At 45.8% G+C, this 27,884-nt stretch overlaps 1 pseudogene; it reads left to right on the top strand.

The window, feature by feature from the left end:
* Positions 1–1,294: 1,294 nt before the first annotated feature.
* On the top strand, positions 1,295–27,133 carry LOC147105430 (uncharacterized; annotated as a pseudogene).
* Positions 27,134–27,884: the final 751 nt, after the last annotated feature.

Here is a 27,884-nt window from a genome sequence, read left to right as displayed (position 1 = left end):
TGGCCTTTGTAGCGAGAGTGTTCGAGTATAGGAACAAGGATATCTTGCTGCAGTTGTACAGGGCCTTGGTGAGACCACATCTTGAGCATTGTGTGCAGTTTTGGTCACCTTATCTGAGGAAGGATGTTCTTGCCATGGAGGGAGTGCAGCGAAGATTCACCAACCTGATACTTGGGATGGCAGGAATGACGTATGAGGAGAGATTGGGTCGATTGGGCTTATACTTGCTGGAGTTTAGAAGATTGAGAGGGGATCTCATTGAAACTTATAAAATTCTAACAGGACTAGACAGACTAGATGCAGGAAGGATGTTCCCGATGGTGGGGGAGTCCAGAACCAGGGGTCACAGTCTGAGGATAAGGGGTAAGCCATTTAGGACAGAGATGAGGAGGAATTTCTTCTCCCAGAGAGTGGTGAACCTGTGGAATTCTCTACCGCAGAAGGCAATAGAGGCCAATTCATTAAATATATTCAAGAAGAAGTTCGATATGTTTCTTAAGGCTAAAGGGATCAAGGGATATGGAGAGAAAGCAGGGACAGGGTAGTGAATTTGGATGATCAGCCATGATCACATTGAATGGCGGAGAAGGCTCGAGGGGCTGAATGGCCTACTCCTGCTCCTATCTTCTATGTTTCTATGTTTATGACGAAGGGTGATCGACCTGAAACATTAACTCTGTTTCTGTCTCCACAGGTGCTGCCTGACCTGAGTATTTCCAGCAGTTTCTGTTTTTATTAAAGAAATGAAGGAGTGTTTGCTGACAGGAAGAATGTTGGGTCGTCCTGCGCATGCGCACCTCCCTGACGGCTGAGGCGAAACACCAACTCGCCCCCACCTGAGCCGCGCACGCGTACCAGATGTTATGGCTCCACATGCGCGCCCGATGTTCCAACCGCGGGGTTTTGTGCGCTGAGCATGCGCATTGCGGACCGATTGGGACGGGCGATTGTAGAGCAGAAGGGAGAGCGCGGGGGCCATGAGCACATGCGCGGGACTTGGCGTCAGCAGAGCACTTCCTGGAGCGTCGGGGCTTGTGGGTATTACAGCCGCCATTACTGCTGATCCTTTCAACCAACCTGTGCAGCAGCTGGGGCCTGAAAATCGGCTTCACTGCCGCTAGGTTCGGAAAGGGGAAAATTAAACAACAGTTTGCCTCTGATCCTTTTCTGAACTTAATTTACAGGGTTATAGAAGTGGCGCAGTTACAGGCGGGAAGCTCATAACCAAACATCACGTCAAGCTCTCACAGAGTCACTCGATTCATCAGGACCTGAATATCATCGGCCTTTGCACATGGAAGGAGAAAGCAGTGATCGCAGCGAGGACGAACTGCACATGTGTTCGGTGTGTGGACGCGGATTCAGCCGATCGCCTGACCTGGCGAGACACGTGCACCGTCACACCGGGGAGAAACCGGGTAAAGGTGGGGACGGCGGGAAGGGATTCAGTTCCCCATCTGCATTGGAAGTTCAACGGCGCAGTCACACCAGGGACAGTTCGTTCACCTGCTCCGTGTGTGGAAAGGGATTTGTTTGTTCAACCCACCTGCAAACACACCAGCGAGTTCACACTGATGAGAGACCATTTCAATGTTCTGACTGTGGGAAGAGCTTTAAAAGCCCCGGGGAACTAAAGCAACACCAACTTGTCCACACTGAGGAGAGACCATTTCAATGTTCTGACTGTGGGAAGAGCTTTAAAAGCCCCGGGGAACTGAAGCGACACCAGCGAGTTCACACTGGGGAGAGACCATTTCAGTGTTCTGACTGTGGGAAGAGCTTTAAAAGCTCTTGGGAGCTGAAGAGACACCAAAACTTACACACTGGGGAGAGACCATTCACATGCTCCGTGTGTGGAAAGGGATTTGTTTGTTCAACCCACCTGCAAACACACCAGCGAGTTCACACTGATGAGAGACCATTTCAGTGTCCTAACTGTGGGAAGAGCTTTAAAAGCTCCAGGGAGCTGCAGGGACACCAGCAAGTTCACACCGATGAGAGACCGTTTCAGTGTCCTAACTGTGAGAAGAGCTTTAAAAGCTCCGAGGAACTGAAGGGACACCAGCGAGTTCACACTGATGAGAGACCATTTCAGTGTCCTAACTGTGAGAAGAGCTTTAAAAGCTCCGAGGAACTGAAGGGACACCAGCGAGTTCACACTGATGAGAGACCATTTCAGTGTCCTAACTGTGAGAAGAGCTTTAAAAGCCCCCAGGATCTGAAGGGACACCAGCGAGTTCACACTGATGAGAGACCATTTCCGTGTTCTAACTGTGAGAAGAGCTTTAAAAGCCCCCAGGAACTGAAGCGACACCAGCGAGTTCACACTGATGAGAGACCATTTCAGTGTCCTAACTGTGAGAAGAGCTTTAAAAGTTCTGAAGAACTGAAGGGACACCAGCGAGCTCACACTGATGAGAGACCATTTCAGTGTCCTAACTGTGAGAAGAGCTTTAAAAGCCCCCAGGATCTGAAGGGACACCAGCGAGCTCACACTGATGAGAGACCCTTTGAATGTTCTGACTGTGGGAAGAGCTTTAAAAGCTCGAAGAGCCTTAAGGGACACCAGCGTCTTCACACTGATCATAGAATCTAACAGCACAGAAGGAGGTGATTCGGCCCATCGTGTCTGTGCCGGCTCTTTGAAAGAGCTGTCCAATTTAGTCCCAAACCCCAGCTTTATCCCCAGAACTCTGCAAACTAGTCCTCTTCAAGGACTCGTCCAATTACCGTTTGAAAGTTCCTGTGGAACCTGATTCCAGCATCCTTTCAGATGGTGCATTCCAGATCTTACCAACCCTCTGTGTGAAAACAATTCTCATTTCCCCTCTAGTTCTTTTAGCAACTATTTTAAATCTGTGACCTTTGGTTACCGACCCACTTGCCAGAGTGAACAGTTTCTCCCTACTTGCTCGATCAAAACCACTCTGTTGTGGCGAAATTAAATAATTAAGTCTGCACACTGTAAATGGTAAAGAGCCAAGCAGTTTATTTAAAACACAAAACAATTCAACAGTACAATACAAACAGTCCGCGGAGGTAACTAAAGGCTGATCAGGGAGTACAGCTAGAGCTCCTTTAGCTCATTCCTCGCTGTCTCCTCGATTGACTTCAATTTCTATTATTTAAGTGTACAAAAGCCGTGGATACCTCGCGCACATTGTTCTAATTGGCTTAAAGCCCACATGCACAATTCGTTACATTGTTTTAATTGGCTTGAAGCACGCATGCACAATTGTTGATTGTCACATGATCTTTACGATCTGATCTGTTGTTCCCCAAGTGCTTTTACTTCCCTAGTTCCTGGCTGGTGCTTCTGTCTCCGCTCTCATCCTGTGTGCAAGCTGCACTGTTAACCCCTTAAGTCCTGAAGGGCACCTATGTTACCCTTCACTAAAAATCCACATCGGACCCCCCTTTGGTCCTTGGCTACCCCAGCCCATGAGACCACACTAAACTAAGTTATGCCAATTTGTCCCGCCCCCTGTTTGGTGATCAGCCGATGGGTTAGGGAGGAATATGTTCGTGATGTCAGCGGTTAAATTCCACTTCTCATCAGATGCTTCCTTTCCTCAAGTACCTTTACTATCTGCTGGGTGTGGCGTCTTCTGCAGGATGAGCAAAACATGAAAGCATAACCAAGAACTAAGACTAATTGTGTTGCCACCAATATGTGTGATATGATACGTATCCACGGGTGGATATTAACATTTAGTCCCCAATTCCACGCCTTCATATACCACGGAATGTAGCGAAGGTCTGTCTCAATGTCCTTGCCCAGCTGGCGCAGCTCCTTCTTGAGAACGTGGTATCTCTTATTCTTGGGCAGCTGGGGTATTGGTGCAGCCTATTCACTCTCCTACTGGTACAAATCATATTTCAAATCATCTGTTACATTCAGGATAGTGGTTTGCTGCACATATATGTATGTCATTCGCGCTTGTCCGATCGTGACCGGTAGCCTCGGGGTCAAACAGAAATTAGGATTAGTAATGTTACATTCCAGACCATCATAGCCATATGTTCACTGATTTGTGACTACGCAGTATTCCCCCTTTCCGCGGTAGGCTGAGTATGTGCGTTCGCACTCTGATGGGCTTATTTCAAGGGCACAACCGATTGGTTGAATCCGCACCCATCCTCACTTCCCCAGCCTACTGGATGTGGACATATAGTTAGGCTTCCTACCCTGCGGCACCCTGTTTATGAGACCCCTCTCATGGTTCTGTTCCGTTTGATCCCATAGGGTAGTACCGCATGTAGTCCTCGCCCCGGATGAGTCCCAAGTTCTCTACCTCAACCTGGAGATATGGTCCCGATTCTCCCCTTGCCATCACCGGAATCATTAGGACCATTCTCACCAGGGCCGAATGTGAGTCTGTGCACGCACCTGTCACGGGAAAGACCCGAGTCATTCCCTTCAAGGTGCATGCGTCTAGCGACCCTGGGTGTTGTGCTAGGTGGAACAGGTGGGTACTGTTTATCCAATCTGGGACTTCGCCTCGGTGTATTTGGTCGAGGTTCAACCATCCATCCCCCGTAAGCATGGCAGAGATCCCTTTGGACCTCCGTTCTTTCAGAATCAAATTCTCGATCGATTAGGCGATTAATGGTGGCAGCATGGCCCTCCAGGACTATAATCCCTTTGGCTAAGCTCCCTGCTGCCCCATCACCTTCCTGCACAGCTCCTTTGTGTCTGCCTGCCCCTGCAGCAGCTTTCTGACTGTGTCTCTAAGAATGTCCGCCCGTACAGATTATCCATTTCCCCATGTCTGTCTTCTCCTCCTGACCCCATTGGCCATGTATCGGGGAGAGGATGTCATCCCGGTATTCAGATGTTTGGACTCGGTAGTGTCCTTCCACGGCCATGCTGGGTTTGAACTTTACTCGCCCCCCTGTTGAGATGCGTCGCTTCTGTTTTTTTTTTCATGGGGGTTGCTCTGCAAAGTATTAGGATCACAAGTCTTCCGCATAGTTCCTTCATTCTGTTAATTCGATATAGGCCGCCGAATGGGGTGTGTTAGATTCGTTTCAGTTGGGACCAGTGTTTCCATCGTCCCACACCATTCATATCCACACATGCACACGTATCACCACTGATCAATAGCTGTTTCATGGTCGGGGCCCCAGTCCACCAGCTCCTGGGATGGTTTCCCCCCTTTGATCAGATCTTGTATAGGCTGGGCCATTTCTGCATATTCTGGGATAAAGTTCTGGCAATAATTAAATAGCCCTAGTACCTGCTTGACCCCTCCCCTCTCTGGCGTGGTCCCTTCCTTCTAGCTTTCCTCTTGGTCCTAGTGCCCCTCCCATCTGTCTTCAGGCATTTGTCTCTTCCCTTGTGTTATTATGTATCCTAGGTAGATTACTTTGTCCTTCCCTACCTGTACCTTTCTAGGGTTTACCTTTAGTCCCGCATTCTGTAGGGCTCCCAGTACCGTAGTCAATTAAATATTGTAGAGGGACCTGTCACTATTGGATGTTCTTGCGGAGCAGAGTTATCTTATTCAATTCGGACTACACCAATTTACACCAACCAGAATTTCACCATGGCCACAATGGAACTCTGGTTTTAGTCGATTAATTAACCTCATAACTCCAATTTAATCCAGATCAATTTCTTTTAAACTAACTTGGAAAACAAAGCAAGAAGCCACATTAACAAAGAAACAATTTTCTTCCAAGCACATTGGCAACTGTAACTTCAAGGCTGAAGCTTATCTTTTGTAAAACAGTGAACAGATAAAACAAAACAAAATAGCACATTCTTGCAGAAAACAGTAAATTACGTCGTATTATTGTCCTTCAGATATCTTTCCAAAATACTGTAAAAACATTGAATATAACGAGAAAAATTAATTTTTCACATTTAAACAAATCAAACCAAACTGCTTTGGAAGAGTTCACCATAGCAACCGCGACTCCAAGGTTAAATCTTAGACTGAAACTTAATCTTTTGTTAAACAAACTTTAAGAACATAAGAAATAGGAGCAGGAGTAGGTCAATCGGCCCCTCGAGCCTGCTCCGCCATTCAATAAGACCATGGCTGATCTGATCCTAACCTCAAATCTACTTCCGCTCTCCATCCCACCCGAACCCATGTGATCTCCCAGGAGAGGCGAAAAACCAGATAAAAAACCCAATGGTCAATTTGGGAGAAAAAATCTGGGAAATTCCTCTCCGACCCATCTAGGCGATCGAAACTCGTCCAGGAGATCACTCTGTCCCTGTATTTCCTGCAGTACTTACCTTCTGTAAAAGGTGATCTCCAGCCCAGCCAGGAACAGGCCCAATTTACTCTTGAAGGACTCCTAGCTGGCAGCCTGTTCCCGAGGTCTCCACTAATCCCTGTGAATAGAACCATCTCCTGAAATCTAACACAGAATTAGAACACAAGAAGTAGGAGCAGGACCAGGCTACACGGCCCCTGGGCCCGCTCCGCCACCCACAGGGCCATGACCATTCCGAACCTAGACTCATGTCCGATTTCCTGCCCACTCCCCGTAACCCCTTTACTTCTAGGAAACTGTCTATTTCTGTTTTAAATTTATTTAATGATGTAGCTTCCACAGCTCTCTGGGGCAGCAAATTCCACAGACCTACCACCCTCTGAGTGAAGAAGTTTCTCCTCATCTCAGTTTTAAAAGAGCAGCCCCTTAATCTAAGATTATGCCCCTAGTTCTAGCTTCACCCATCATTGGGAACATCCTCACCGCATCCACCTGATCAAGCCCTTCACAATCTTATATGTTTCAATAAGATCGCCTCTCATTCTTCTGAACTCCAATGAGTAGAGTCCCAATCTACTCAACCTCTCCTCATATGTCCCCCCCCCTCATCCCCGGGATTAACCGAGTGAACCTTCTTTGTACTGCCTCGAGAGCAAGTATGTCTTTTCTTAAGTATGGACACCAAAACTGTACGCAGTATTTCTGTTGGTCTTCAGTTTTTACTCACCAGCTTAACTTAAATTAGTTCAAAGTTTTTTAAATCAATTCTGGGGGCACAATCTTATTCGCACATTCTTAAAACTTCCAAAATCCAAGACGACAAAAGGCTTAAATGCTTTTTTAACACAGAGAAGTGAGTGGAGCTAAAACAAACATGACAGAATCTTTCTTTTAAAGACAGACTTTCAGACAAAAGAAATACTGTAATTCTTAAACATTCATAGTCAGGGAAAGTTTCACACTTTAACACACATTCTCATACAAACTGAAATTCCAGCATATTTTTAAGGTTCCTTTCACTCAGCAAATCTTGTGTTTTATTTGTCTGGGCACAGATGTTAACTTCCATGTTGGTAAAGCTTTAAGTTTCACTTTTTTTCTTTTTAAATCGGTGACTCAGCAGCTTTTCCTGGCTTTCCAAATCCCTTTTTTCCCTCCTTTGCTGAGTTTTCAGATTGGTTCGCCTGCAAATTCGATCTTTTTCCTTCTTTATCTCTCCCTTCTGTTTCAATTCCTTACATTGTTTCTGGTAACAAGCTAAGATTACCATTCCCCCTTTTCCCTCTTTATCTTTGGTTTGCCCCTCCACCAAGCCCTGTGGATCGATTAACGCTCCCAATTGTTCGAGAATGTCGATTCCTAATATTGTACCTGTGGTGTATGTACCTTTAAGAGGAACTATGTTTTTTTGAGGCCCCTGTGTACTGTAGTACTGGTAGTGACCACTCGGGTATATAAGCCTGTATAGCGTCTTGTATAGTTTAGTTCACCTCCAGACTTTGTTCAGTAAACACTTGTTAAATCAACTCCTGCTTTCCGGGTCTTCATTAACACACGGATACAACAGTGGCGACGAGGTAGAAACGAACTTACCTGCAATTCGGCAGCACCTCAAGGAGATCGATTCTTCAGACGAAGGTCAGAAGAACAGAAGAACATAAGAAATAGGAGCAGGAGTAGGCCAATCGGCCCCTCGAGCCTACTCCACCATTCAATAAGATCATGGCTGATCTGATCCTAACCGCCAATCTACTATCACAGAACCATCTCCTGAATCTAACAGAATTAGACACATGAACTAGGAGCAGGATCAGGCTACACAGCCCCTGGGCCCGCTCCGCTACCCACAGGGCCATGACCGATCCGAACCTAGACTCATGTCCAAATTCCTGCCCGCTCCCCGTAACCCTTAATTCCCTTTAATTCTAGGAAACTGTCTATTTCTGTTTTAAATTTATGTAATGATGTTGCTTCTATAGCTTTTTGGGGCAGCATATTCCATGGACCTACCACCCTCTGAGTGAAGTAGTTCCTCCTCATCTCAGTTTTGAAAGAGCAGCCCCTTATTCTAAGACTATGCCCCCTAGTTCTAGTTTCACCCATCATCGGGAACATCCTCCCCGCATCCACCCGATCCAACCCCTTCACAATCTTATATGTTTCAATAAGATCGCCTCTCATTCTTCTGCACTCCAATGAGTAGAGTCCCAATCTACTCAACCTCTCCTCATACGTCCATCCCCTCATCCCCGGGATTAACCGAGTGAACCTTCTTTGTACTGACTCGAGCGCAAGTATGTCTTCTGAAGTATGGACACCAAAACTGTACGCAGTATTCCAGGTGCGGTCTCACCAATACCTTGTACAACTGAAGCAATACCTCCCTATTTTTATATTCTATCCCCCTAGCAATGAAAGCCAACATTCCATTGGCCTTCTTAATCACTTGCTGCACCTGCATACTAACCTTTTGAGTTTCGTGCACCAGGACCCCCAGATCCCTTTGTACTTCAGTACTTTCCAGTTTCTTGCCATTAAGATAATAACTTGCTCTGCGATTTTTCCTGCCAAAGTGCATAACCTCACACTTTCCAGTATTGTATTCCATCTGCCAAATCTCTGCCCACTTACTTAGCCTGTCTATGTCCCCTTGCAGGTTTTTTATGTCCTCACTCACTACTTTCCCTCCCATCTTAGTATCATCTGCAAACTTTGATATGTTGCACTCGGTCCCCTCCTCCAAATCGTCAATATAGATTGTAAAGAGTTGGGGCCCAGCACTGACCCCTGCGGAACACCACTAGTTACTGATTGCCAGTCTGAGAATGAACCATTTATCCCAACTCTCTGCCTTCTGTTAGATAGCCAATCCTCTATCCATGCCAGAATATTACCCCCAATCCCGTGATTTTTTATCTTAAGCAATAATCTTTTGTGTGGCACCTTGTCAAATGCCTTTTGGAAGTCTAAATACACTACGTTCACTGGTTCCCCTTTATACACCCTATATGTTACTTCCTCAAAGAACTCCAGCAAATTTGTCAAACGACTTCCCCTTCATAAAACCATGCTGACTTTGTCCTATTAAATTATGATTATCCAAATGTCCTGTTACTGTCTCCTTAATAATGGACTCCAAAATTTTACCTACCACAGATGTTAGGTCTATAGTTTCCAGCCTTCTGTCTACTGCCCTTTTTAAATAAGGGTGTTACATTAGCAGCTTTCCAGTCTGCCGGGACCTTTGCCGAGTCCAGGTAGTTTTGGAAAATTATTACCAATGCATCCACAATCCCTACCGCCACTTCCCTCAAGACCCTAGGATGTAAGCCATCCGGTCCAGGTGATTTATCTGCCTTGAGTGCTATTATTTTACCGAGTACCACTTCCTTAGTGATTTTGATCGTGTTTAGCTCCTCCCCCCCTGTAGCCCCCTGTTTGTGCAGTGTTGGGATATTCTTAGTGTCCTCTACTGTAAAGACTGATACAAAATATTCATTCAGTGTTTTTGCCATCTCCATATTTCCCACCATTAATTTCCCTGTCTCATCCTCTAAGGGACCAACATTTACTTTAGCCACCCTTTTTCTTTTTATATAACTATAAAAACTCTTACTATCTGTTTTTATATTTTTTGCTAATTTACTTTCATAATCTATCTTCCCTTTCTTAATCAATCTTTTTGTTATTTTTTGCTGTCTTTTAAAGTTTTCCCAATCCTCTATCCTCCCACTAGATTTGGCTACCTTATATGCCCTTGTTTTTAGTCGAATACTATCCTTAATTTCTTTACTTAGCCATGGATGGCTGTCTTTTCTTTTACACCCTTTTCTTCTCAGTGGAATATATTTTTTTTGGAAGTTGTAAAATAACTCCTTAAATGTACACCACTGATCATGTATCGTCTTACCCTTTAATCTATTTTCCCAATCCACTCTACTCAATTCCACTCTCATACCTTCATAGTCTCCTTTATTCAAGCTTAGCACGCTTGTTTGAGATCCAACCTTCTCACCCTCTAATTGAATATGGAATTCAACCATGTTATGGTCACTCATTCCAAGGGGATCCTTTTCTAGGACATTTTTAATTAATCCTGTCTCGTTACACAGGAGCAGATCTAAGGTTGCTTGCCCCCTGGTCGGTTCAGCTACATACTGCTCAAGAAACCCATCCCTAATACACTCAATGAACTCATCCTCAAGGCAGCCCTGCCCAATTTGATTTGTCCAATTAATATGATAGTTAAAATCCCCCATAATTATAGATGTTCCCTTATTACAAGCCTCAACTATTTCCTGATTGATACTCCGTCCAACAGAGTTGCAACTGTTCGGAGGCCTATAGACTACACCCACTAGTGTTTTTTCCCCCTTATTATTCCTTATCTCCACCCAAACTGTTTCATTATCCTGATCTTTTGACCCAATATCATTTCTCTGTATTACAGTGATTCCTTTCTTTATTAACATAGCCACCCCACCTCCCCTTCCTTCCTGCCTGTCCTTCCTGATCGTTAAATAACCTGGTATGTTTAATTCCCAGGCATTGTCACCCTGCAGCCATGTTTCTGTAATGGCCACAAGATCATACCCATATGTAGTTATTTGTGCCATTAACTCGTCTACTTTGTTACGAATGCTACGTGCATTCAGATAGAGAACTTTCAAGTATGTTTTGTGACACTTAGTTCCTGCTTTTGCCCTTTTTATTACTTTACCTTTTACTCCATACCTTCTGCCCCTTCCTGACATGCGCTGGTTTTTAATTTCCCCACTGCTACCTTCTCTGTTGTCATTTTTATTATTTGCTCTCCAGGAACCTCCCCCCGCCACTAGTTAGTTTAAAGCCCTCTCTACAGCCCTAGTTATATGATCTGCCAGGACTCTAGTCCCAGCACTGGCCAAGTGAAGCCCGTCCCAACAGAACAGCTCCCTCCTGCCCCAGTACTGGTGCCAGTGTCCCAGGAAGCAAAACCCATTTCTCCCACACCAGTCTTTGAGCCACGCATTTAGCTCTCTAATTTTATTTGTCCTAGCCAAATTCGCTCGTGGCTCAGGTAATAATCCAGAGATTATTACCCTTGAGGTTTGTGGTGATTATTCTTGTTTTATAAGAAGCATTGTAATTGGTTGCCTGTTTTCCTGCCTTGAGATATATGCTGTAAACTTATTGGTTAGTTGATTCCATGTGACCTGTGGTGGCCATCTTAAATTCAATTCTCTACAGTTTGGTTGAGACTGGGTGCTCAACATGTACTTGCTGGTTTTTTAAGGTTAATGAAGCCTCGCTTTTGAAAGGCAATCTACTCTTTATTTCAATTTATTAAGCCTCAACGAGCTCATCTTATAAAGGCTACTTCTCCCTTTGAACGCCTGAGCGTTGATTTTAAGGGGCCTCTTCCTTCAACGACTCAGAATCGATATATATTTACTGTTGTGGATGAGTTTTCAAGGTTCCCTTTTGCTTTTCCTTGTGCAGATGTATCAGCTGCTACAGTTATTAAATGTCTGACTCAACTTTTTGTCATCTTTGGGATGCCTGCATATATCCATTCGGATCAGGGAAGTTCTTTTATGTCTTCCCAGTTGAAGGAATACCTCCAGAGTCGGGGAATTTCTTCTAGCAGAACTACCCCGTATAATCCCCAGGGTAATGGACAGTGCGAACGATACAATGGGGTGATCTGGAAGGCAGTTATGTTGGCTTTGACATCCCAGAACCTTAAGAATACACAGTGGGAAATGGTACTGCCTGATGCCCTGCATTCCATTAGATCATTGCTTTCAACGGCTACTAATGTGACCCCCCATGAAAGGCTCTTCAACTATCCGCGGAGATCCACTACGGGATATTCGGTACCTTCATGGCTTACTATGCAGGGACCTGTGCTGCTCCGACGCCATGTTAGACTGTCAAAGTATGATCCTTTAGTGGAGGAGGTGGAGCTATTGGAGGCAAATTCCCAATATGCTCACATTCGATTCCAAGATGGGAAAGAAAGTACGGTTTCAGTTAAAGACTTAGCTCCTTGTGGTGGCCAGCCCTCTCCTGAAGACATTAACAATAGCCATAATTCAGATAATGTTGATGTCGTCACAGATACTACGAACATTTCCAATCCTATTGCAGACACTTACAATTCTCTTAGTCTGCCCCCGATGGATGTTCATGACCCTCCCAGTCTACCTTCTAATGGGACTTCCAATCCGGAAACCGTTGATAATCGGGATATTGATAGCCTCCCTGCAGAAGATATTTCTGTGTCTCCTGGTGTGGGAGGGCAAGGAACTCCACCAAGGCGAAGAAGGTCGACACGAACAAGATATCCGGTCGACCGATTAAAAATGGACTTTTAAAATAATTAATAATTTAATCGTAAAATTTTAAAATTGTTGAAGGCATTATACGTGTATTGCTCTAGTCATAAATAACTAATTGTAAACTGTAAAGGCTACCTCGGTTGAAGTAAATTTTAAAAGGAGGGGTGAATGTGGTGATTATTCTTGTTTTATAAGAAGCATTGTAATTGGTTGCCTGTTTTCCTGCCTTGAGATATATGCTGTAAACTTATTGGTTAGTTGATTCCATGTGACCTGTGGTGGCCATCTTAAATTCAGTTCTCTACAGTTTGGTTGAGACTGGGTGCTCAACATGTACTTGCTGGTTTTTTAAGGTTAATAAAGCCTAGCTTTTGAAAGGCAATCTACTCTTTATTTCAAGGTTCTGTTTTTTAATTTGACCCCTAGCTGCTCATACTCCTTTAACAGAACCGGCTTCCTAGTCCTATCTACGTCGTTTGTACCAACATGGACCACGACAACTGGATCCACCCCCTCCCACTGCAAGTTTCTTTCCAGCCCAGAGGAGATGTCCTTAACCCTGGCACCGGGTAGGCAACACAGCCTTCGGGACTCTCGCTCTTGGCTGCAGAGATCTCTATCTATCCCCCTAATAATACTATCCCCTACCACTACAACATTTCTATTTACTCCTCCCTCTTGAATGGCCCCCCGTTCCATGGTGCTGTGGCCAGGTTGCTCATCCTCCCTGCAGTCCCTGCTCCTGTCCCCACAGGGAGTAAGAACCTTGAACCTGTTGGTTAAGAGCAAGGGCTGCGGCTCCTCCAGCTCTACCTCCTGGATCCCCGTACCTGCCTCACTCGTAGTCACACTGTCCTGTCCCTGACCATGGGCTACATCTGAATTACTTAACTTCATAGGTGTGACCACCTCCTGATACACAGAGTCCAGGTACTTCTCCCCCTCCCTGATGTGTCGCAGTGTCTGAAGTTGGAGCTGGAGTTCCTGTAGCAGCAGACACTTGTCACAGACGTAATCACCGTGAGCCTCAATGGGGTTCACCAGCTCCCACATCTCGCAACAGTAGCACATCACCTGCTCCATTCTATGTAATTAATTAAATGTTTTATTGTTAGTTATGGACACCCTCTGCCCGATTTTAGATGCTAGTATCCCCTTTAATTAATTGGATTTAAATTAAATCAATCCCTCTAGTTGCACCAGTTAAATGGTTTACCAACAGTCACTCTGCACCAGAAAGGCCTTATTAACTACAACCCACAGAGTTAAAGTTTGAAAAGAGCACCTAACACCCCACTTACCCTAACTCACAGCACTCTCTGCTGACCTCGCACTCAGTGCTTGCTTGCACTAGGACTGGTCTTTTTATACTGTTTGTTTGTTTACAGCCAAATGAGTCACCCCTGCTGATTGGTTAGAAAACTGGTTTTCACTGCCTGCTGTGCCAATTTACTCCTACTGCAGTGTAACCTTGTTTACTCTTAAACCAACAGAATCCCAAATACTTAACTTTTCCCCTTTACTTAAACTGCTCAAGTAATCTTATCAAGAATGATTTAAAGAGAAATAACAATTAAAGAACTCTCACACTTACCCAAACTCAGGTCGAAGAAAAAAAACCTGTGGTTTCACCAGCTAAATGGGCTGGTGGCAGGTACTGCACTAATCCTTCCTGGGCGGCGGGCTGCGGCTCGATCGGGTAGCTCTGCAGTGGGGCCGGTCAGCGAGTCGTAAGGCAGAAGCAAACAGAGACAGAGGGTGGGGCACTCAGGACACGGCCGGCGCTGCAAAGCAGGTCAGCGTTCGGACCAAGCAAAGGGAGGGGAAAGTCCCAGAGAGTCCGACGGAGTGACGGAGAAACTGTTTAAAAATATATATGTAATTAAAAACCGCGGAGAACAGCATGGGCAGCAGCGGCGGAAAGCGCGGGAGGCGCCATCTTGACTTGACAGGGAAGAAGAGAAAGCGCGGGAGGCGCCATTTTTGATTTTCAGGATGCCTAAGACTGGCAATATTACTGCTTTCAATAGTGATATAGAGGATTGGACCACATATGTGGAAAGAGTGGAGGTATATTGCAAGGCGAATAAAGTAGCGGATGATAAAAAGGCATCGGTACTTCTAAATCTGATGGGCGCAAGGACATACGGGCTATTACAAAACTTGATCACTCCAGCCAAACCGATGGACAAGAATTTTAAGGAGATTGTTGATACCCTACAGGAGCACTTAAACCCAACACCGCTGCTGATAGCAGAACGATTCAAATTCTTTAGGAGGAATCAGCACAAGAATGAAAGTAACGCTGACTACCTCACCGAATTACGGAAGCTGTCTAAGCACTGCCAATTCGGGGCAGGACTGGCAGATTCTCTACGACACAAATTCGTCTGTGTTCTCCTAAGTGAAGGAACACAGAAAAGATTACTTTCTGAGAAAGATTTGACACTGGACAAGGCTTTCAGTGTGGCTGTATCATACGAAGCAGCAGCAAGAGGAGCTGCAGAGATACAGCAAAAGCCACAGGACTTCGGCACCCGTGAAATGACACGGGGTTTCGAGAGATGTTATCGCTGCGGCAGATCCACCCATGACCAGAGGGACTGCTGGTTCAAGGACAAAGCATGCAGGCAATGCGGAAAGATGGGACACATTGCACGTGTATGCCGATCTGGAAAAAAATCCACTGACAGTAAAAAGGTCAATAAGGAAAAGTACAGGAAGGTACAAATGATGACGGACAGTAGCTCCGAAGACCAGAAGAGCGATAGCGACTCCGGAAACAAGAGACTAAGCTGTCTCAAATTACATAATGTAATTGCCAAAGAAGATTACCAGACCATTTGGGTTACCCTCACAATAGCAGGGTCCCCAGTTAAAATGGAGCTAGATACAGGATCAGCTCTGACCGTCATAAGTCGACGGGATTACGAGCGGCTATTTCCGCATATACCTTTGAAAGACACATCCATTATCTTGAAGACATATACGGGGCAGAAAGTATACCCCAGAGGGAAAATAAGAGTGCCTGTTGTATACAACGGCAAGGAAATACAGAAGTTGTATTTATACGTTCTGCAAGATGGTGGTCCACCATTGTTGGGACGTGAATGGATCAGAAAGATATGTTTCGACTGGCACTCCATTCAGGCACTGACGGTGACCAGTAAGAAAAAAAATGATGATGACATCATCCCTGGACGATTAAAAGAAATCTTGGCTAACGCCAAAGAAGTGTTTCAACAGGAACTAGGAACCCTGAAAAGCGCCACCACCTCAACAAAAGTAGAAGATGCGGCAATTCCCAAGTTTTTTAAGGCAAGGCCAGTGCCATACGCAATTCGTCCAGCAGTCGAGGCAGAGCTGAAGAATTTGGAAAAAGCAGGCGTGTTATCCAAGGTAGATTGGAGCGAGTGGGCAACACCCATCGTCCCGGTCATGAAGAAAACGTTGAATAATGATAAACCTGAAGAACAGAGAAAAATTCGCATCTGTGGGGACTTCAAGGTGACTGTAAACCCGGTTCTTCATACGGTACAGTATCCTCTTCCGAGGATAGAAGATATTTTTGCCTCACTATCCGGAGGGAAACGTTTCACCAAAATTGACTTGGCACAGGCATATCTACAGTTGGAGGTTGAGGAGATCTCTAAAAAGTATCTCACGATAAACACACACAAAGGCCTGTACCAGTACAGTCGGCTAGTTTTCGGAGTAGCATCAGCTCCAGCTATCTGGCAAAGAGCTATGGAGCAAGTACTGCAAGGGATTCCAGGGACTCAATGCTACCTAGGCGACATCCTTGTAACAGGAGAAAATGACAACGAGCACCTTGCCAATTTGGAGCAGGTGCTCACGAGGCTGAGAGAACGGGGCCTACGAGCAATGTGCGAATTTTTCCAGAAACAAATATCATATTGTGGCCATGTCATTAAAGAAGAAGGGTTGCATAAATCACCTGAAAAAATTGAAGCGGTCGTAAAAGCCCCAGCGCCTGAAAATGTCTCACAATTAAGGTCGTTCCTGGGATTAATAAATTACTATCATAAATTTTTACCGAACTTGTCAACGGTTCTGCACCCTCTTAATGCACTGCTACAAATGGGAGTAATTTGGAAATGGAGCGAAGACTGTAAACGTGCCTTCCATAAATGCAAAGGCTTGATCACGTCCAAGGAAGTGTTGGCTCATTACAACCCATCACTGTCAATCAGACTGGCGTGCGATGCATCCCCTTACAGCGTGGGAGCGGTATTATCGCATAAATTCCCTGATGGCTCGGAGCGGCTGATAGCTTTTGTGTCACGCTCATTGAACTCAGCTGAGCATAACTATGCCCAGATCGACAGGGAGGCACTCAGCCTGGTGTGGGGGGTGAAGAAATTCAACCATTACATACACGGACAAAAATTTACCTTGTTGACTGACCATCAACCCCTCATCTCCATATTCAACCCTAAAAAGGGCGTTCCCATTATGACAGCGCAAAGGCTACAGAGGTGGTCCCTTTTCCTAGGGGCACACCAATATGACATAGAATACAAAGGAACAAAACAGCATGGGAATGCTGATGGTTTATCGCACCTACCATTGCCAACGGTAGAAGAGGCACCTACAGTGGACCCAGTGGAGATGTTCCACTCGACCATAGTTGAATGTCTACCAGTGACAAATTCTACCATTGAAAAGGAAATGAGAAATGACCCGACTCTCTCACGAGTCTACGATTTAACGGTGAAGGGATGGCCAGCACATGGCGAACCACTGTTACCAGCATTCTCGCAAAGAAGAGAACAGCTGTCAGTGTGCCGAGGAACCTTGATGTGTGGATCCAGAGTGGTGATTCCACCCAAACTCCAGGATAAAGTGCTAAAGGAGCTTCACGAGGGGTATCTGGGTGGAGTGAAAATGAAGAACTTAGCCAGAGCATTTGTGTGGTGGCCAGGTATCGATGGAGACATCGAAGAAATGAGCAAGAGCTGTATAGGATGCCAGAAGGTCCAAAACGCCCCACCACAAGCCCCTCTACATCCATGGGAGTGGCCCTCATCTCCCTGGCAAAGGTGCATATCGACTTTGCTGGTCCATTTATGGACTCAATGTACTTAATCATGGTTGATGCACACTCCAAGTGGCTGGAGGTAATAAAGATGTCCTCCACCACCGCGGAAAAAACCATCACAGTATTAAGGACCATATTCGCCAGGAATGGGCTGCCTGAACAGATCTGTTCTGATAATGGACCGCAATTTGTATCCGAAGAATTCAGGAAGTTCTGAAAAAACAATGGGGTTAAGCACTACACGTCCGCCCCATACCATCCCGCCACCAATGGATTAGCTGAAAGGTTTGTCCAGACCTTCAAGAAGGCCATAAAGGCCATGGGTAATGAAGACATAAATCTACAACATAAGGTAGATAACTTCTTGTTTGCGTACAGGAATGCAACACATGTGGTTACAAACCAAACCCCCGCCATGATGTTTTTCAATAGAAGACTAAGATGCCGGCTGGATTTGATCAAGCCAAACATCAGAAGGGACGTAGAGAACTGACAATTTCAAGGCATGAATGAAAGGCCAACTAGAACCTTCCAGATAGGTCAACAAGTTTTGGCCCGGGACTACCGTACCGAGAAATGGCAGCCTGGAACTATTTGCACACGACTAGGACCGCTGATGTATACCATGGACATTGGAGAAAGCATAATAAGGCGCCATGCTGACCAGATCATAGAGTCATCCGAAAAGGGACAACCTACACCACAACTCTATACGCCTAATGATGAAGCAGAGATACCCATAGTATCTACCTCCGATCCGGTGATACTGGAACCAGATGAACCCGACACTGGCATTCAAGCTGAATCGACCTTGCCAAAAGAACCTACTACACCACCGAAACCTACTACACCACCGAGGCGTTATCTGGACCGAGTCAGGAAGCCTCCAGAGAGACTGAATTTGTAATTGATTAACTTCAGCAAATGTGTAGATTATTGTTCTTGTAAAAATGTTAATTAATGATTACTTAAAATTATGTACTATTTATCTAAAAGGGGATGAATTGTGGTGTATGTACCTTTAAGAGGAACTATGTTTTTTTGAGGCCCCTGTGTACTGTAGTACCGGTAGTGACCACTCGGGTATATAAGCCTGTATAGCGTCTTGTATAGTTTAGTTCACCTCCAGATTTTGTTCAGTAAACACTTGTTAAATCAACTCCTGCTTTCCGGGTCTTCATTAACACACAGATACAACAGTACCCTCCTTATTGGGACAAATATAAAATTGTGCAGGGGTTAGAATCCCTGCCACCTCCAATAATATTACTTCACTTAAATGCATTCTTTTGGCAGATCCCCCAACCCCGGTGATCAAAACTGCCCATTTATTTGCTGCCTGTGCTTCTTGTGTCACTGTCAAAGGTGCAACGGCAAGGCCTTCTCCCTCCTCACTATCAGCATCATCTCCTTCCTCTGTTTTATTATACGGAGGAGGTGGTGGAGCGGTAGGTGTACATGATCGGGGACCAAAGAGCTCCCTTTCACTCTGACTCTCCTGAATTTCTCTCAGTTGTTTTATATTTCTGCTCTGGCTGCTTTTAATTCCTCTATTTTTGGTTTCAGTTTAAGGGGGTACATTGTAAAAGCTGTTGTACTATTATTACACCGGCCTTTTGGGTATGTTTAGTTTTCTCTTTTTGCCACCAAGTCTTTTGAATGATGGGGTCCTGACTAGGATCCCATCTGTCTCTTAACATTTTGTCGATTAAGCCCTTCCGGTCCTCTGCATAGAATCTAGTACGGGTTCCTTCCACACCCCAGTCTAATACTTTCCCTGACGCCATTTTGTGGTCTGACCTTCCCCGGCTTTACATACAACTTCTACTTGCGTTTATGTCCATTCGGCCTCTCCACGCGACTTAAATCCTATCCCAAAATGTATTTACACAATAATATACGTAGTAAAAGACTCGATGTCAACACTCGTGCATTTCCCTTTCACTCTGACTGGCCTTTATCGCAATGACAATGTCTCTTCCAATACTTTGTCTAATGTTTACGCGTAATATATCAAGATTATACTCACTACACGTCCAAACGCGTCCGCCGTTTTACCGCTTTATAGACTCGTCACGATTTGGATACTCGTTCCGCAGACAGATGGGTGACCACCTGGATCTGGTAATTTTTCCAGGTGGTGTCTCAAATCTACTCACCCCCTTGTGTCCTCGTGGCCGTTGTCCGTCTACATTCCGACATATCCTGCCGACTACGCCAAATGTTGTGGCGAAATTAAATAATTAAGCCCGCACACTAGTCTGTAAAGAGCCAAGCAGTTTATTTAAAACACAAAACTATTCAACAGTACAATACAAACAGTCCACGGAGGTAGCTAAAGGCTGATCAGGGAGTACAGCTAGAGCTCCTTTAGCTCGTTCCTGGCTGTCTCCTTGATTGACTTCAATTTCTATTATTTAAGTTTACAAAAGCCGTGGATATCTCGTGCACAGCTCATGACATTGTTCTAATTGGCTTGAAGCCCACATGTACAATTCGTTACATTGTTTTAATTGGCTTGAAGCACGCATGCACAATTGCTGATTGTCACATGATCTTTACGACCTTATCTGTTGTTCCCCATGTGGTTTTACTTCCCCAGTTCATGGCTGGTGCTTCGGTCTCCGCTGTCATCCTGTGTGCAAGCTACACTATTAACCCCTTAAGTCCTGAAGGGCACCTATGTTACCCTTCACTAAAAATCCACTTCACCCTCATCATTTTGAACACCTCTATTAGGTCTCCTCTTAACTTTTTCTGCTCTAAGGGGAACAATCCCAGCTTCTCCAATTTCTCCACATAACTGAAGTCCCTCATCCCTGGTACCATCCTGGTCAACCTCCTCTGCACCCTCTCCAAGGCCTTGACATCCTTCCTAAAGTGTGGTGCCCAGAACTGTACACAAGACTCCAGCTGAGGCCAAAACCCTGCAGCTGTACAAAACCCTGGTTAGACCACACCTGGAGCACTGTGAGCAGTTCTGGGCACCACATCTTAGGAAGGATATATTGGCCTTGGAGGGAGTGCAGCATAGGTTTACCAGAATGATACCCGGACTTCAAGGGTTAAGTTACAAGGAGAGATTACACAAATTAGGGTTGTATTCCCTGGAATTTAGATAGTTAAGGGGTGATCTGATCGAAGTTTTCAGGATATTAAGGGGAACAGATAGGGTAGATAGAGAGAAACTATTTCCGCTGGTTGGGGATTCTAGGACTGCGGGCAGAGTCTAAAAATTAGAGCCAGACCTTTCAGGAGTGAAATTAGGAAACACTTCTACACAAAGGGTGGTAGAAGTTTGGAACTCTCTTCCGCAAACAACAATTGATGCTCGATCAATTGTTAATTTTAAATCTGAGATTGATAGGTTTTTGTTAACCAAAGGTATTAAGGGATATGGGCCAAAGGCGGGTGTATGGAGTTAGGTTGCAGATCAGCCATGATCTCATTGAATGGCGGAACAGGCTCGAGGGGCTGAATGGCCTCCTCCTGTCCTATGTTCCTAACTAGTGATTTGTAAAGGTTTAGTGTAACTTCCTTGTTTTTGTATTCAATGGCCCTATTTACAAAGCCAAGTATCCCATACGCTTCCTGAACCGCCTCACCAACTTACCGTGGCACTTTCAAAGACTTGTGAATATGGACCCCCAGGTCCCTCTGCTCTTGCACCCCCTCAAAATAGTCCCATTTAGATTATACGGCCTCTCCCTGTTGTTTCTCCCAAAGTGCATCACTTCACACTTATCCTCATTTAATGTCATCTGCCTTGTGTCTGCTCATTTCACAGTCTGTCTCTGTCCTTCTGAAGTCTGCTACTACTACACTCACAAAACTTGGCAACATAGTAAATAGTATCATCCGTAAACTTTGAAATTGTTCACCTGTACCCAAGTCCAGGTCATTTATATCTAACAAGAAAAGCAATGGTCCTAATTCCGACCCCTGGGGGAGCCCACTGCATACCTCCCTCCAGTCAGAAAAACATACCTCAGCACTGCTCACTGCCTCCTCTCCCTTAGCCAATTATATACCCAAATTACCATCAGCCCTTTAATTCCCTCTGCTTCTATTTTCAGAGTAAGTCTCTTACGTGGTACTTTATCAAATGTCTTTTGAAAGTCCATATATACAACATCTGCTGCACTACCTTCATCAACCCTCTGTTACTTCATCAGAGAACTCAATCAGGTTAATCAGACACGATTTACCTTTAACAAATCCATACTGGCTGTCCCTTATTAACCCATGCTTCTCCAAGTGAGAATTAATTTTGTCCTTGACAATGGTCTCTAGTCGTTCACCCACACTGACATTAGACTGATTGGCCTGTTTATTCCTCTCCCTTTTTTTAAACAGGGTGTAACATTTGCAATCCTCCAGTCCTCTGTCACCACTCCCATATATCTGAGGGAGATTGGAAGATTGTGGTCGGAGCTTCTGCTATCTCCACCCTAGCTTCCCTCTGCAATCTAGGATGCATCCACCTGGACTGGGTGACTTGTTAACTTTGAGTGATGACAACCTATTTAGCACCTCCTTTCTATCCATTTTTATCCAATTTCTCTACTCCCCTCTCCTCTACTGCGACATGAACTTCATCCTCTTCTTTTGTGGAGACAGATGCTAATTACTCATTCAGTACCTCAGCCATGCCCTCTGCCTCTGTATGATGAGCTCCTATTTGGTCCCTAATCGGCCCTACCATTCCTTTAACTATCCTTTTACTTTTCATATGTTTATAGAAGATTTTTGGGTTCTCTTTTATGTTACCCGCTAATCTTTTCTCATATTCTCTCTTTGCCCTTATATCCTGTTTCAATTTCCCCCGCACTCTCTGTATTCTCCTGATTTTTGACTGTATTCTGTACCTGACATTTGTCGTAAACCTCCTTTTTCTGTTTTATTCTAACCTCAATGTCCTTTGTCATCAGGAGCTCTAGCTTTGGATGGCCCATCTTCCCTCCTTATGGGAATATGTTTGGTTTGTACCCGAACTATCTCAGCCTTGAAGACCTGCCATTGGTCATTCACTGTTTTCCTGGACAATCTTTGTTTCCAGTCCACCTGTGCTCGATCCCTTCTCAAATCACTGAAATTGGCTCTCTTCCAGCTGGGTATTTTCACCATTGATTCTTCTTTGTCCCTTTCCATAACTACTTTAAACCTAATGATATTGTGATCACTGTTAACCAGATCCCTCCTGTCCCAGAACCGATGAGAGACCCTTTAAATGTTCTGACTGTGCAAAGAGGTTTCAGAGTTCATCCAACCTGCTGAGTCACCAGCGAGTTCATACAGATCCTCAAAGAAAGGAACATGTTTTAGAAAGGCTGGCGACACTAAAGATTCGTAGTCATCTCAGAGTAGTGTCCCTTTAATTACAATCTCGCAGAACAAGAAGAATTCACCAGGCTGATGCCTGGGATGGAAGGAATGACGTATGAGGAGAGATTGGGTCAACTGAGCTTATACTCGCTGGAGTTTAGAAGAATGAGAGGGGATCTCATTGAAACTTATAAAATTCTAACAGGACTAGACAGACTAGATGCAGGAAGGATGTTCCCGATGGTGGGGGAGTCCAGAACCAGGGGTCACAGTCTAAGGATAAGGGGTAAGCCATTTAGGTCTGAGAGGAGGAGGAATTTCTTCACCCAGAGAGTGGTGAACCTGTGGAATTCTCTACCACAGAAGGCAGTTGAGGTCATTTGATTAAATATATTCAAGAAGGAGTTCGATATATTTCTTCAGGCTAAAGGGATCAAGGGATATGGGGAGAAAGCAGGGACAGGGTACTGAGTTTGGATGATCAGCCATGATCTCGTTGAATGGCGGAGCAGGCTCAAGGGCCGAATGGTCTACTCCTGCTCCTATCTTCTATGTTTCTATGTAATCACTGTCCCTTTATCTACCACAAATCCCTGTGTGGAGGAGAGGGGAGATACAGTCTGTCCCAGTAACTGTCACAGAACAGAATTAGCAACCCTGTCCCATAAGGGCTTGACCCTCCCCCACTCACTGCTTTTCCTCAAGTGTCTCATTCTTAAATTTCTCATCCTTGTTTTCAAATCCCTCCATGGCCTCGGCCCTCCCTATCTCTGTAATCTCTTCCAGCCTCTACAACCTCCGAGATATTTGCGCTCCTCTAATTCCGGCCTCTTGTGCATCCCTGATTTTAATCGCTCCAGCATTGGTGGCCGTGCCTTCAGTTGCCTGGGCCCTGAGCTCTGGAATTCCCTCCCTAAACCTTTCCATCTCTCTACCTCTCTCTCCTTTAAGATGCTTCTTAAAACCTATTTCTTTGACCAAGCTTTTGGTCATCTGCCCGAATAGCTCCTTATGTGGCTCGGTGTCAAATTTAGTTTTATAACGCTCCTGTGAAGAGCCTTGGGATGTTTTACTACATTAAAGGCGCTTTATAAATACAAGTGGTTGTTGTTGTTTCCTGAAACTAATAATAAATTCCCCAGAGGGAAAAAAACTTGTACTTTTACTCCCAAATATTAAAAAGTTTGTTCCACAGAAGCACGGGGTTTATCTGCTTTTATTGATGAATTTAAAAAGTCTGCAGTAAAACCTGAGCCAGTGTGTTGTGAGACAAAGAGCCTTGTGCCCAATGTGGGGAATAAAGGCCCACAGCCTCCCCGGGCCCCCATCAAGGGACTGGAGAAACTCGCTGCCCTGCGGAACAGACAATCAGCCAGCGCTAGTCCCGCCCCTCGGGCTCCCTGATTGGTTGGAGGACCCGCCGCCGGCTCACTCCTCCAGCCCCGCCCACTGGGTGCCGCTAGTCCCGCCCCTCAGGCTCCCCGATTGGTTGGAGGACCCGCCGCCGGCTCGCTCCTCCAGCCCTGCCCACTGGGTGCCGCTAGTCCAGCCCCTCGGGCTCCCCGATTGGTTGGAGGACCCGCCGCCGTCTCGCTCCTCCAGTCCCGTCCACTGGGTGCCGCAAGCCCCGCCCCTTGGGCTCCCGGATTGGTTGGAGGACCCGCTGCCGGCTCGCTCCTCCAGCCCCGCCCCACTCACTCCCTATTGGTTGGAAGCTCCCGTCAATCAGGCCGTGGGCCCAGGTCAAGTGTCCCTCAATGACTTTACAAAGAAAGCCTCACGCGGTCGCCGGGCGGAGCTGCAGGTCGGCGGGAGCGGGGTCGGGAGATTAATAAAGTGCCAATAGGCCGTGCCGCAGGGTTTATAAAGTTGGAGAACGGCCTCAGGCTCAAATGAGATCCAGTGGCCCGGTCTGTGATCTGCCGGACGGCAGCGGTGAGGCTTTTTCTCGGTGACAGGCCCAGGTTAGGCGCCGCCATCTTCGTGGAGGAAAGACAGACCGGTTCCACCTGCAGCACGGCGCATGCGCGGCCATCTTGGTACAGTAACAGTGAGTGGGCGGGGCTTCAGGGTCCCAGTGACCAGGAGAGACAATCATTGACTCATTGACTCATTGATTTTATTCTCACTCACACAGTGGGTGTAGAACTGAACTCAACCAGAGTAGAGGGAGGTGGAAAACTAGGAGTGGAGGAAAGAAATGTTGGAGATGGTGCGATGGGTTTGGATTTCAGCACAGGGAGGAGGGAGAGTGTGTGGGATGGGGATTTACAGCTTTGGGGAAACAAGAGAGGAAAAAATGTTCCGCAGAAACTAGAATTGTCTGTTCTGAATTTCTATCCTGTACTTACAGTGATGACTTTTGTAAACTCCTGTAATGAAATCTGTTTGTCTTGATCCTGTATTCGTTTTGCACGCATGTATATTACCCTCCCCCACTGTGTATAGTTTCACTTCCTCTTTCCCGACTAACCTGGGAGGTTCCGGGTCTTGGCTCTTGGCTCCGCCCCTGACTTCTCTTACATAAAGATCCCAGGATCTGTATGACTCATTCCTGTGAACCAGTCGGCGTGTTGAGATGTTAGCTCTGATCTTAGTGATTAAAAGCCAACTTGTTTAAGTCTATAACTTCTAGTTTTGTGGTTATTGAAGGCCCATCAACTCCTTTTGCAGGCTGTTAGAAGGGGAGGATTTACAGATGGGAAACTCAAACCAAACATCACATCAAGATCTAACAGTCACTCCATTCATCAGGACCTGGCTATCATCAGCCTTTGAATGTGAAAGGAGGAATGTTTGTCTGTTCTCTCTGTGGGGAAAGATTTCAAAGCGCTTTAACCAGTTACACAGCCTGAAAAAACATCGTACCGTTCAGTGGGGAGAGAGAGAAAGGGAGCGAGAGAGAAAGGGAGCAAGAGAGAGGGAGAGAAAGGGAGCGAGAAAGAGCGATAGAGAGAAAGGGAGCGAGAGAGAGAAAGAGAGCGAGATAGAGAGAGAGAGAGAAAGGGAGCCAGAGAGAGAGAGAGTGTTCCATGTGTGGACGAGGCTTCAACTGATCATCCTACCTGGAGAGACACAAGGACACCCGCACCACAGAGAAACCCTGGAAATGTGGGGACTGTGGGGAGGGATTCAATTATCCATCCAAGCTGGAAACGCATCAGCGCACTCACACCGGGGAGAGGGCGTTCACCTGCTCCGTGTGTGGGAAGGGATTTGCAGAGTTATCCAAGCTCCAGATACACCAGCGAGTACACACCGGGGAGAGGCCGCTCACCTGCTCCGTGTGTGGGAAGGGATTTGCAGAGTTATCCAAGCTCCAGATACACCAGCGAGTTCACACCGGGGAGGGGCACTCACCTGCTCCGTGTGTGGGAAGGGATTTGCAGAGTTATCCAAGCTCCAGATACACCAGCGAGTTCACACTGGGGAGAGGCCGTTCACGTGTATCGAATGTGGGAAGGGATTCACTCAGTCATCCAGCCTCCATAGACACCAGTGAGTTCACACTGGGGAGAAACCGTTCCCCTGCTCCGTGTGTGGGAAGGGATTTGCAGAGTTATCCAAGCACCTGATACACCAGGGAGTTCACTCTGGCGAGAGGCCGTTCACGTGTATTGAATGTGGAAAGGGATTCAGTCAGTTATACCATCTCCAGATACACCAGCGAGTTCACACTGGGGAAAGGCCATTCATCAGCTCTATGTGTCGGAAGGGATTCACTCAATCATCCCATCTTCTGACACACCAACTTGTTCACACTGTTAAAAGACCATTTAGATGTTCTGACTGTGAGAAGAGCTTTGAAAGCACAAGCGACCTGCTGACCCACCAATGCACTCACACTGGGGAGAGGCCATTCACCTACTCCATGTGTGGGAAGGGATTCACTCAGTCATGCACTTTGCTGAGACACCAGCGAGTTCACCAGTGATTGAAGAGGTTGGATTCTGCTGTTAATCACATCCAGGACTGAACCATGTTCACTCTGACAATTGGGCTTTGTTTCTGCTGATGTTAATAGCTAGAATAACTGGGCTTGAGATTAATATTCTGAACCAATATTAAATAAATCAGCTTTGTTTCAAACACACAGTGTGTGTGATATTTGATTTCTCCATAATAAGAGGAGACTAATTGGTGTTCTGTTACTGACTGTTTCTTACTCTGGATTATTTCAGCTCTCATCTAACTCGCCTTCTACCACATCAAATCCCAAGCTTGTTCCATTTGTGTACACGGCTTGTGGGTGTCATAGACTGAACTGTACTTTCTCACTTTACACTCATCTGAAATTCCTTTGAACCACCCCTTTACATAGAAACATAGAAGGTAGGAGCAAGAGTAGGCCATTCGGCCCTTCGAGCCTGCTCCGCCATTCAATGAGATCATGGCTGATCATCCAAATTCAGTACCCTGTCCCTGCCTTCTCCCCATATCCCTTTAGCCTTAAGAAATATATCCAACTCTTTTTTGAATATATTTAATGAACTGGCCTCCACCGCCCTCTGTGGCAGAGAATTCTACAGGTTCACCACTCTCTGGGTGAAGAAATTCCTCCTCATTTCAGTCCTAAATGGCTTACCCCTTATCCTTAGCCTATGACCCCTGGTTCTGGACTCCCCGGCCATCATAAACATCCTTCCTGCATCTAGCCTGTCCAGGCCTGACAGAATTTTATAAGTTTCGATGAGATCCCCTCTCAATCTTCTAAACTCCAGTGAGTATAAGCCCAATCGACACAATCTCTCCTCATACGTCATTCCTGCCATCCCAGGTATCAGCCTGGTGAATCTTCGCTGCACTCCTTCCATGGCAAGAACGTCCTTCCTCAGGTAAGGCGACCAAAACTGCACACAATACTCAAGGTGTGGTCTCACCAAGGCCCTGTACAACTGCAGCAAGACACCCTTGTTTCTATACTCGAACCCTCTTGCTACGAA

Source organism: Somniosus microcephalus, chromosome 17 (genome assembly GCF_052327205.1).
Source record: "Somniosus microcephalus isolate GS21.2 chromosome 17, FLI_Smic_1.0, whole genome shotgun sequence".
In the NCBI taxonomy this organism is placed as follows: domain Eukaryota; kingdom Metazoa; phylum Chordata; class Chondrichthyes; order Squaliformes; family Somniosidae; genus Somniosus; species Somniosus microcephalus.
Note: the sequence above shows the minus strand (reverse complement) of the source record. Positions and strands in the feature narration are given on the sequence as shown.